This window comes from Microtus oregoni, unplaced genomic scaffold, assembly GCF_018167655.1.
Source record: "Microtus oregoni isolate MIOR12 unplaced genomic scaffold, Mior012 000017F_ref0000208, whole genome shotgun sequence".
Classification (NCBI taxonomy): domain Eukaryota; kingdom Metazoa; phylum Chordata; class Mammalia; order Rodentia; family Cricetidae; genus Microtus; species Microtus oregoni.
The window spans coordinates 19,291,816-19,304,765 of NW_024543076.1; positions in this window are offsets into that span (position 1 = coordinate 19,291,816).

Below are 12,950 nucleotides of genomic sequence, written 5' to 3' on the forward strand. Positions count from 1 at the left end.
AAAAGATGTTATGAAGAATCTCATTTAGGGATAAGCACCCCAAAATTTCTCTCCTTCTTTCCTCTGACTATCTGTAGGTCTCTGTTTTAACTACCATCTACTACAACAGGAAGCTTCTATAATGATTTTTGAGGGATGTACTAGTCTGAAAATACAGCAATACTTCCATAGCAGTGATGGGTTATTATACTGATTTAGCACAAAAATAATAGATCAAGCATGCAGATAAAGTTTTCATTGTGGCACCTTTCCATGGGAGTGTCATATCTTCCTAGATTACCTTGAAGAACCCCTATCTAATCATGGATGATGACAGAAACATGATGCTGTACATCAGACACTTGACTCAAGAGTCTCTAATCATCTACTTCAGCAAACCGAGCTGCAGGTGGTCCTGCACCTACTTTAAATGGCTCGTATTTTTCTCCATTTAGAATCTCTTTCAAGTAATACAGCTTAAAGGGGTACCAGGAGCAATTTATTGGAGATTATGTATTTATTTTAATCTACGAGGAGAACTGACTCAACAACTGTAATCCATCATCTGGATTCAGCTGTATTTTCTGTGTTCTTTTTTTAGATGAAAGACTAAGATATTTTGCAGTTCATTAACTGTGGTACAATTTTCTCTCTTTTTAATTAAGTTTAAAATCAGATAAGTTATCTTTCACAGTTAGTTTTATTCTTCACTCTTACTCCAGACATGGTACCGAATATTTCTATCCTATGGTCACATACAATCTGGCATATTTGTTTATATTTCTCAAGACCTTTATATATTTTGCTGCCTTTATGATTCTGGAAAACAAATTTATATTTTTTTTAAAAAAAGATAACTATCTTTTCTCATTTTACATACCAATCCCTGCTCCCACTTCCTCCCCTCCTCCTGTCACCTCTACCTTCCCCCACCTCCTCCATCCCAACATAGGACCAATCTAAATGTGGGTGGCAGTTGTGTGGCCATTGGCAGTGAAACCAGGGTTTACCCTACTGCCAGGACTGGCTTTTTGGAGCCCATTCTCTTTGGAGGGACACCTTGCTCAGTGAGATTTAGTGGGGAGGGTCTTGGTTCTGCCTCAAAGCAATGTGTGAGACTTTGTTGACTCCCCATTGAAAACAAATTTTAACCTATTTTTCGTATCTATATTAGAATGGATTCGTACTGAGGAGTGAACACATTGCAATGTGAACTCTAGACTAGTATTCTACCACCAAGCTACATTGTTCATTGTATAAAGTTTTAACTGTTTTTGTTTAGAGATGTATTTTCTGGTTTTTCTTTAACATTATGTGTTTTGGTGTTTGCCTGCATGGATGGGTTTACATTATGTGCATGAGTTTTGGGGAAATCAAAAGAGGGCATCACATCTCTTGAGACTGTAGTTACAGTTGAATATAAGCCACCGTATGGGTTCTGGAAGTCAAACTTACGTTCTGTGTATAAAAAAACAAGTGCTCTTAGCAGCTAGGTCATCTTGAGAGCCCTTCTTCTTTATATTTTAAAACAGTCTTGGGGCAAAAGTATGGATCAGCTGTTAAGAGCCCTTCCTTCTTTTCTGTAGGACCCGTTGGTTCCTGTCACCTATATCAGGAGGTTCATAACCACATTCTTGAACATACACGTGTTGCATTGTCTTACACAGCACACACATATACATACACATAAATAAAATAAATAAATTTAAAACAGTGTCTTGGTAAGTTATCCAGGCTGGCCTTGAACTTGTGATCTATCCTCCCTACCTTCCTATGTAGCTAGAATTGCCACCATTCTCAGTTTTTTGTTGTATCAGTATGCCTTTTCTTCCCAATTTTTTATTTTGGTTTATAGAGTTTGTACAAGTGTAACAGTATGACATTTTAGTACTTTTCATATTTGTAAAACTTTTAAAGCAAATTAAATTTATTTTTTATAATTATATTTCAAAATAATTTATTAGATATCTATGATTGCAATATGAGTAAAAGTTCATTGTTAACAACTACGTGAAAATATAAAAAATTAAAAACTTTCTGTAATCTGAAAGAAAAATATGTCTGTGTTTTCCTTGGCAGTCAGTTTTATACATATGTGAACAAAGTTTCCTACAAGCACCTAAAATATTTCATCTACTTTCTGTTAGACTGCTATTTACTTAAATATCAATTGTAGATGTCTTATCACATTACTATATATCTTTAAATTTTATGTGTATGTATTTACAGGCAGAAATAATACAGTAATTCATGTTTAAGGTTAACATACAAGCTTCTTAAAGCTTTATAAATTTACCCTTCAATTCATAACCATTTTTGTGAGTCATAATTGTACTTTTGCAACCATGAACAATACAATCAATAATATCTTTAAGTTTACAAATGGGTTCAATAAATACCTATAAATCTATTCTTTAAAAGTTCTAAGTGAAAGGCATTGGTTTTAAATTTTGATGAATAATGCCAAAGTGTCTAGAACTCCTTGAACAAAGCTCATGATTTACTCAATCTACACTCTCTGTGCTATAACATCAGCATTTTGGTCTTTTCAAGTAAGGTTTTAACTGTATTTCACAGACTATATCAACGACTGGCAGTGGTTACATCATTTGCAGAATTGAGTGCAAGAGAAAATGACAGCATACATGGTTCAGAAATCATTCGGATTTTGAACCTGTGACATCCGAACAACATTCCAACATGGGACCTTCATCCACTCAGAATCCTGAGTGATTCCATTAGATATATACACATGAAGTTGATTACAAATTTATCATCTTAAATGCATGTGAGCCATTTGTGTTTAATTCAATGTCTTTAAGGATTTTGACACATTTAAAAATTCGAATACATTGTTTATTGATTTGGTAAAAGTTTAAAAATCATTGAATTGTTTGTCTATTGCACAGAGGGTCACACAGGGCCTTGAGAGTGCTGAAGAAGTGCTCTGTCCCTGAGCAACACCTCACACTGAGAAGAGTTTCATCCAGCCTCACACTGATTACAGAGATACTTGCTGCATTTTAATTCTATATTTATGAGCAGTTTTCTCTTTATCTTTTGGTTTGCACTGAGAGTATATAATTTAATCATCTGCTTAAAGTACGTTTTAAACTTAAATTAGATGTTAACTGCATTTTCTTTTCCCAAATTCAGTATGCAATTGAACTACTATGGTTTAGCTTGTAATCTATATTTTCTCCAGGGAACTGAAATGCCACATTATTCACCTGACCACGGGAGCTTGGAAATCAATTTCTGTGTTCCCTATTCTGTGACATTAATCTACCTGACTGCTCAGCCCTCCAACACCAAACACTTAATTAATTAAATAATTTATTTATTTGAGACATGGTATCTCTAAGTTACTCCGGATGTCCTAGAATTTGCTATGTAGACCATCCTGACTTGGAAATTACAGAGCTTTGCCTGCTTCTCCTTCAAAGTGCTAGGATTGAAGGCATGTGTCACCATGTCCACCCTCAAAAAAAAGACTATTTTAATGATGGTAACTCCATGAAAAGATGCCTCTTTAAAATTTCCCATCATTTTTCCCTTTTATGACATGATTTTTTCTGTATGTTGTGTCTGTATGCATCAATAGTGAATGTGTGAAGAAAAGAGGATGGCTTGGGAGTTAATTCTTTCCTTCTACCATTTGGTTTCTTTCTTTGATTATTTTTTATTGATTTTATTGAGTTACACATTTTTCTCTGTTCCCCTCCCTTCTTCTTCCCTCTCTTTCTACCCTCTCCTGTGGTCACCGTGCTCCCAGTTTACTCAGGAGAACTTGTCTTTTTCTATCTGGCTCAGGCTGTCAAGCTTGATGACCAACAACTTTACCGTGTGAAGTAGTCGTATCCACCCTCTTATTATTTTCTTACAAATTAGTGTTATCTATCCTTTCTAATTGTTTTATCAGTACATAAAATATAATCATAAAGATTTTGACTATAAACATAATATGTATGTTGGTCAAACAGAAGGAATTGGTATCTATAAACAATGTAGTTTTTTCAAGATTAATCCTGAATGACGCTTAAGTCACATGGTATTATCCTTTAAGAGTTTTCATCAATGATAGCAATGATTTCTCTTTGTATACAGAGATAATTAACTGAATATAAGAAATAAAATTAAAGCAAAGCTGGTTCTGGGGAAAGACAAAAAGGTCTAAGCTGCCATTTAAGCAATTCAAAGAATATGCCTTTTCACATAAATCTTGCACATTGCTTATTCTTCTCAAAACGTTTGATATTTTCAAAGAAGAAATAGTTAATTTTACATCTTTACTGTTTTATTAGTCATTGTAGTGATTATTACCTGGCCTCTGATTTTCATTCCTTCACAACCCTCTTCTGTGCCATAGAAGAGCAGGTCTCTACACTTGGTATCAGCCAGGTCTGTTTCTGATTGAGTTCAAGATGAGATGAACACAACAGTGGTAGGCAGAAAAGTGAAGTCTTAATGTCTGGGTTGTGTGGTGAAGATATATATATATCTTTGGTATTCTGTCAGCTCACAAAGGGCATTACCGGCAATCTGTAGAAAATAGTGCAATAATAGAGCACAAAATAAAGCGGGTTAGAGGCAGGGGTGGAAAGGGGAAGATAGATCTCAAGACGTGCTTAGCTTCTTAAGATGAGAGGAGAAACTGGCTTCAACATCTGTCTTCCTTTAGTTGCTAGGTTGATTTTGCTGGTCTGGCTGGTTAGGCGGTACTCTGCCCCTATCATTCCTTGTGAATTTCTGTTCATAATGCCCTCTCTAATGAAGAGGACAAGGTCCAGAGCAGCTGTGTTGTTGTTTCCAACCATACTCTCTCTTTCTCTCTCTCTCAAAAAAAAAAAAAAAGCTCTCAGTTTGCTTGTCCGCCAGAATATAAATTAAAGATCTGGAAAGTATCGTTTTTGTTACCTGTTGAATTGGTGGGGTCTGAAGAGTGGAAAGTAAAACCTATTATCTCATATCATGAAATCAAAGGCATTTTATTACAAAAATAACATAAAACGTTGACCGGGCATGGGCATACCATTCGAATTCTTGTTTAGGGAAAATCATACCATAATTATAACCTAAGATAATTCCAAACATTGCATATTTGAGTAAATTTGCCTTATTCTTTTCATACTTAAGTAACAGTTTTTCTTAGAGACCTTGTAACATTACATAACAATAAGCCTATGAGAATACTCCATTGTGGCTGTATCCCTGTGTTCCATGTATCCCTGGCATCTCTTTCTAAATTCTTCATACTTGCAGAAATATTAGGCATTTTTATGTCATCCACAATGTCTAAGTATATGTTTAGTTTGTGCATATATTTAAGCTATTGTACCTAAAGCAAAGATTTCCTCAATCTTCTGGATGTTTCTCTTTCTAAAGCTATAAAAATATTATTTTTCTGCTTACTTAGTGTTTAAGATGTTTAGGAGGATTTAAAAAGTAATATGCTTGAAAATTCTTTGATAAATAACTTGTTGCTTATACTTCTATTATATCTTTAAAGTTCCGTTATTAGTGACTACATTTTCAATAAATCTTTAAGTTAGCATCTAAAGAGTCTGGGAAAGGAGTTTAGTTGGTTAAGATGCCTGATGTGAAAGTGTGAGCAGTAGAGTTCAAGGTTTAGAGCATGAAAAAGACCTGATGGGATGATGAGCACTTGCAATGCTATTATCATGAAGACAGAGACACGAGTCTCCCTTAGCCTAATGGGTCAGGCAGTCTAACCTACTCATCCAGTTCAAAGCCAGTGGGAGACCTGCTTTGAAAACAAAGGTAGACAGCACTTGAGAAATGACCTCCAAAGTTGACCTCTGGATCCTGCACACAAGTAGTACATAGTACATGTACCTAAACCCCCAACCCACACAACACATACAAATACACACACAAATGTAAGCATACAGCATGATGAATTTCACTGTTGTGGTTTTTTTACATAGATATTATATTTTGTTCCATTTGTTGTCTTCACCAAGAGCCCTTTCTTGTCCTCCCATGCATAATTTTAAAACTAGGTTCACCACATGAAGTAATAAGGTTGTACTGTTACGTATTTGCTACTGTTTAGTCTCTACATTTCCAATATCCTGGGTCTCCATTGAGTCAAAGGCTCCATCTTTACCATTGTCCTTTCCTAACCTTTTCACAAAGACTCAGATCTTGCTATAGGCCACTAAGCTCCAGCTACTGTCTATGATTCCTTCATGTCATCAAAACCAATACCTCCTGACAGCTCATAGGTACTGTTTGCCAAATTTGGGTAAGATTTAAATACAACCCACCCTCTCCTCTCCATGATTAACTCTATTCAGTCATTTTGAGAAAATCTTTTACTACTGTCCCAGTGAAGCATAGTTTTCATTCAATGATGTTTTCATGGGAGATGTTCAAGGAAGCTATTGTCTCCTTCTCTTTTGGGCCAATCATCATAATGTTGTCAATATAGTGGGCATTATAACACCCTGTGGAAAAAACAAGCAAACCCACTTCCTTTATATATAAGATAACGGTTTTGGTTCTCTATTTTCCCTGGCAAAGACAACTCGAATGACTTCTATATGTCTGTTTTAGGAATAATAGCCCTTGCAGGACTGGTTATAGAACCAATCTATTCCAACTATATGCCTAGGACTGGAGAAAAGCCCATAAAATGAGTTCAGGGATCCAATGGTCTCATTGTAAGTGAGACATTAGCCAAAACATTATCAATCACCTGAAATCCATAATCGTCTACTTTAATTGGAATACCATATATTTTGTGGTCCCTCAGAATCAGTGGAAATTTAGAACCAGTGTCCAGTAGTCTTTTTAATCACAGTTTATTCTTTAGCCTCAGCTGATAAGCACAGATTATTAACCTTAAATAACACAAGATGGTCACTATCCCAAATGTCCAAAGTGTCTTCGCTTCTTTCTAAAACTCCACAGTTCAAGCTTTTATTGAATCTATTTACCTCAGAATTATTATCATCTAAGTTTCTACAGAATGACCATTTAACTCTGAGTAACAATAAATTTCCTAGCTCAAAGTTCTCAAACATTCCGCAATCGTCCTACAAAAGTATAAAAGTCAGAAAAAAAACACATATTCAGGTAATCATAACACCCTACATCTGGAACGTGTTTCTGTTTAAGCTTCATCTTTATTGCTATGATAACAGACTCTGACCTGGTAAATAATTTAGTGGAGGAAAGGATTAATTTGGCTTACATTGCTAGGTTCCAGGTCATCATGGAAGGTCGGGGCAGGAACTCTAACATGAACTTAAAGCAGGAAGCAACTAAAACACTGATGGCTGATCCATTTACATATCCATGTTTCACTAGCTTTCTTATGCAGTCCACGACCACCTGCCCAGGGAATTGTGCAACCCCTCGTGGTCTGGGCCCTTCTTTACAATTAACAGTCGAGACAAATACCCCACATGTACTCCTACAGATAATTTTGTTCTGGGCAATATCTCAGTTGAGACTCCCTTATCTGGTGACTCTAGGCTATGCCAGCCTGACAGTAAAAACTAACTAGGGGAAACAAACATTCACAAATTGTAATTTGGTCCTTACTTAGACAATAAAGAATAAATTTCTAATAAATGTGTTCAAGTAAACAAAAATTTCTAAAGACTTACTATGTGCAAAAAATTATTCTACATGCCATAAAATATACATATAAATGAAAAACATTTCTTCCAGTATAATAAGCTTTTTAATATGTATACATATGCAAATATAATTAAATGACCAAAACATTGTTCCGTGGATAATCAATAGTAACACAGAGTTAATCTATATAATTTTGAGAGAATGACAAGCTCCTAGAATACATAAATTTATCCTAATCTAAAAAATTTCAGTAGTAGGTGCCTCCAACTTAAAAAACTTGCATAATTAAAAGAAACCAATTATCATGAAGTTTTCCACCTTCTGGTAGGATAGAAAGATAGGGAATTTTGGTGGTATGGGCTGAAAAGCATGCTGAGGGGAAAATGACTCTTCTCTCAACTTATATCCTGCTTTTTCTCCCGAGAAAGGCAAAAGCTTTAATAGCACTAATAAATCCCAAAGTGTCCATGAAGACAATATATGTTTTTCCGAAGGAAATCTTATGCTTACTCAGGGACAAAATGATGCATACACTTGAATTTCTAGCACTTTTCTTCGCACTCCCAAATATAAACAATACCTTCCATAAATCCACCATACAAGCTCATGTATAGAAGGGAGTTCTTCCATATGACCTTGTCGCAACTGCCATTCTTTGTGCTATATTAAATAGAAGAGCTCTTCACATTCATTGGAGATATAACTTGAAAGCCACAAAAGCCTTTGTATACTATTTGTAAAGACACTTACTTGAGAACCCATATTTACGGGTGGGTATGTATTATTTATTCCTTAGGTTGTACTCTCTCTATTAGACTCTTTGCTTAAGGGTCCTATTAAACAATATCTTTATAATTGCAACTTTCCTTCATACTGATTCCTCCTGAAATTCTTTTCTGTGACGAAGCTTTAAATCTTAGTTTTGCTTGAATGGAGATCCTAAGAGAAAAGAGAACTCTCCAGACGCCTTTAGGAGATGGAATTGAGCTGTGCCTCTGTTGCTGTGGGGAACAGTATCTACAAATGGAAAACAAATGAAACAGCCAGAATAAATATCAATGAAATCCCAAGTTAAATAAATGTACTCACTATTGACACATTGAGATATATTTTTCTCAGCCGAAGCAGTTTTAAAGGATCTGGGAAATTTTCTTTTTTTTTCTTTTTTTTATTGCCAACACTTGCAGCTCTTACAGAAGACCCAGGTTCAGTTCCCAACACCCACATAGTTACTAGTCCATAATTCCAATTTCAGGGGAATCTGATGTTCTCCTCTGACCTCTAAGGACACGTGGCTCACATACTTACTTGTAGGCAAAACACTCATGCACATATAATAAAATGAATGAATAAATTCATAATCACCTTTTAAATTTTTTAATAGAAAGAACATACAGTACAATAATAGTCTTTCTTCTCACATACTTTTAGGTGAGCCTCAGCATCTTACAGTGAATAGAATATTTAGTGAGTCATTACTGCCTGTTTTTCCATTAATTCAAGATATATTTATTATACTCTATGTTCTCTTGTATTTGAAACTACAGATTAATAAGATTCAATATCATTAACTTTAATTATTCTCTTGCAGTACTGAAGGTCAGAAACTTGGTCTGTTTTTCTGGGATGAGCTGGAATTCCTCCAGTATCACTCTGTTTAGAAGCTCAGGTCCTATTCAGTTCCCTCTTCTCTAGCTTCTAGAGTTCAGAATTCATATCTATATCATTTTTAAAAAAATAAAAGATTAACCCATAAAATTTCTTAATTCTTTGACAGTTTCATATATTACATTTTCATCATGCTCAGCACCCTTCTAGTCAATGCATATTTTCTCCTCATTTCACTCCTAATTTTGTGTCCCCACTTAAAATATGTTAATATTTATCTGAGATGTTCATATATATTTGACCATACTCACTTCCCTGTCATGACTCTTCTCAGGTTCATCCCTGTTCCCTACTCACTCAGCTTTAAGCTTAGTTTCAACCCATGCTGTCAAATGTGAGCTGACAAAGTACTTTGGGAGGGGGAGAGTTTGAGACAGGGTTTCTCTGTAGCTTTGGAGCATGTACTGGAACCAGCTCTTGTGTATCGGCGTAAATAAATGCAATGCAGATATTAAAGAATATTTACCACTTTAATGATAAACTTACAGAACCGAAGTTCCCGCGCGTAGCACAGGAGGTAGGAAGGAAAGGCGGAGCCGCCTCCCGCACGCCCATTTATCTGTACGCATTCTCCTGAGGCAAACCCCACCCCCTAAAGGGGCTGGCTTAACCCTACACTCTTGTAGACCAGGTTAGCCTCAAACTCACAAAAATTTGCCTGCCTCTCCTCCCGTGTGCTGGGATTAAAGATGTGCGCCACCACTGCTAGGCTGACAAAATACTGTTATGTGTACACATTTACTAGAGTTCATCTCATGTCTACTTATCAGGAGGACATGCTCTTAATGAAAATTCCCTCTCCCTATCCTGGCAAATATCGGTTACCAATAGCTCCTCAACTATGGGTGATATTTCATGACTACTTCCTTCTTCTATGCTGCAATATCTTCTGGTTTGAGCTTACATGGGTCTTGTGCATGCTGTTACAAACACCAAGTTCCTTTGTGCAACTTCCCCTCTTGTGTCTGGAAAATGCAGCTTCCTTATAATCTGCCCATGCTGGCTCATAAAATCTATTAGTTCTTTAGCCATGATCCTTCAAGCCTTTCAGTAGGGAGGTGTATTACAGACTTCCCATTTAGTGGTGATCACTCTCCAGTCATTATTCTCTTGAGCAGTTGTGGGGCTCTGTGCTAACTACATCCCATTTATTCAGAAAAGAAGCTTCTCTAATGAGGATTGAAAGATGCACTGATATTTGGTATCATAATAAATCACCAGGAGTAAGAGTTGGTTTACTACTAAGTCTCCTTAACATAGTAGAAGGTTATCTCCTAGAATCTATGACCTATATAGCCACAAGTTCCTGGTCTGCCCATGGGGCTAGGTATGGGCTCTGTTTTGTGGAGCAGAACTGAGATTTTACCAGGTAGTGATTGGCTACTTTCACAAATTTGTGCCACAATTGTAGCAGTGGACTTGTAATCATTGTTGTAGTTCACAGGGTTCAGGAGGATAACTCAGGCAAGGTAAATGTAATGGGTAGCTTTATCCTCCATGGTGTGGATGCTTCTATCACTATGAAAGCCAGTAGAGATAAAGCTTCAGGGTTAGGACTAGCTTGGTCCCCTTGCCCTCCCCAATGGCTTATCAATGAAGTGTGTGATATCTCCAGAAATAGGATCTTACTTGTCAAGTTCTGAGGAGTAACCAAAAGCAAAGGCTTTAAAAAGCTAATAATGCTTGTGACTCAGTGGAACCTCACTGGTCAAAAGTTGAACAAGAGGCAACCATGCTATAGTTTTATTTTTTACATTGTAGTGTCATTTCTGCTTCATTATAGGGCAGCTCCATTAAAATGTTTTTGTATGTTTGTATGTATATATATTTAGAAGTCTCTTCAGTAGTAGTTTTTCAGATGACATTTTGCAAAAGTCTTTAGCAATCTTTCCAATACGGTGTTCTTCCTTACTTCCTTGTAAACTCTCAATCGCTTCATTGGCCCATTATACGTTTCCTGACCTCTATTGTTATTTTAAATGAACACACACAACATGTACAATTACATTCACACATATAGTCAAAGTTAACTCCACAAATGATAGAAAATTGAATTTTTCTTTGTAGGTCTGAGTTTCCTCACTCAGGATGATTGTTTTTAGTTTTTTCCATTTACCTGAAACTTTGCAATTCATTTTTTTCTGCAGAGCTGAAAAATTACATTATGTAAACATACCACATTTCTATTATTCATTCATCAGCTTATGGACTTTGAGATTGTTTCAATTTTTCCAGCTCTTGTGAAATAAGCAGCAATGAACATGAATGAGCAATTTTTTTTTTGCTGAGTTCTGAAGAATTCTTTGGCTGGATCCTATGGTAGATCTATTTCTAGCTTTTTAAGGAACTTCCACACTGATTTCGATAGTGGCTGTACCCGTTTCCACTTCTACCAACAGTGAAGAAATGTTCCACATTTCCCACAGCCACATCAGCATTTACTACTTCTTGCATGGCTTCAGGAACAGCCCTCAGTAGGGCAGAAAGGCAATGTGGTAGACAGACAGATGGAAGACACATACAGAAAAGCTGGGATTGAGTGAACTGGGCTCCCAGATGGAGAAATAGAAGCAAATCTGGCCATTGGAAGGCAGTTACTTCTGCATCGCAATCACCGTGTTACTGAGACAGCACAGGCACCAGTTTGGGCCACCTATCTGCCTATATCACCAGCATCTCCATGTTTGCAGGCCTGGGTTCTGGAGGTTCCACTTACTTAAAAGCTTCTGAAGCGGGACTGCTTGAGGACCTGGCCTGGAGCCCAAAAAGCCACCCAAAACAGAACTCCACCACCACATATCTGCCATCCGCTTACTGTTTGGTTACTGACAAATGGAACATGAAAGCTGTGAAACTGAAAGCAATCAAGGCATCTCTAATTTTTTCTCCTATTACTTACTTGGTTTTCCAGAAGCCAAATTCACACTACCTTCTCTGAAAATCGAGTGCATGCCTCCTGAACAGAGTCCTAGAAAGCTGCAGTCCCTCCAGTTTTCTTCTGAGGTCTCCCCAAATTTCTCCGAAAGCACCAATATATCTCCAGATTCTGATTGGATCACATTTTACACCTAGCACTTCCAACTGTGCTCCCTCTATCCCTTTATTTGTTGTCTTTTCCTTCTCAATGTTCTGCCTTTCTTTATCCCTTTTCCTATATTTCTCTCGTTTTCTGTATTCCTTCCTTTGCCTATATAAACATGCTTCTCCAAAGCGCATTCCCTTATCCGACCAACAAGAGTTCCAAATAGCTATTGCCCAAGATCTTTCTCCTTCCTTGGGCACCATTTACCAGCTACATACATCATTCCCAGCAACTTGGCGTGACTAAGAATGTGAGGGAATGAATAAATGACAAACAGATGGACACATGGGCAGAAAGTTGAGATTGAGCAGACTGGCCTCTCTAAGAGAGAAGCCTCAGCACCCAGGGAAGCTAGCTGTATGGTCTCTGCTGCTTATGCTCCTCCTACAGCAAAGACAGACTGCATTTTTCACATTCTTTGCCCTGTTCCCACTCCAGAAAGCAAGAATTATGATGTTTTACTATGGCAATGACCTTCTTTAGTCTTGAAATTATCCACTGTTGTAACTAGAGAGGCCTGGCTCAGTGATTGCTCCAGGACACACATGACTGCTAACAATCATCTGTAACTCCAGTTCTAATGCTTTCTCTGGCCTCTGTGGTCACCAGG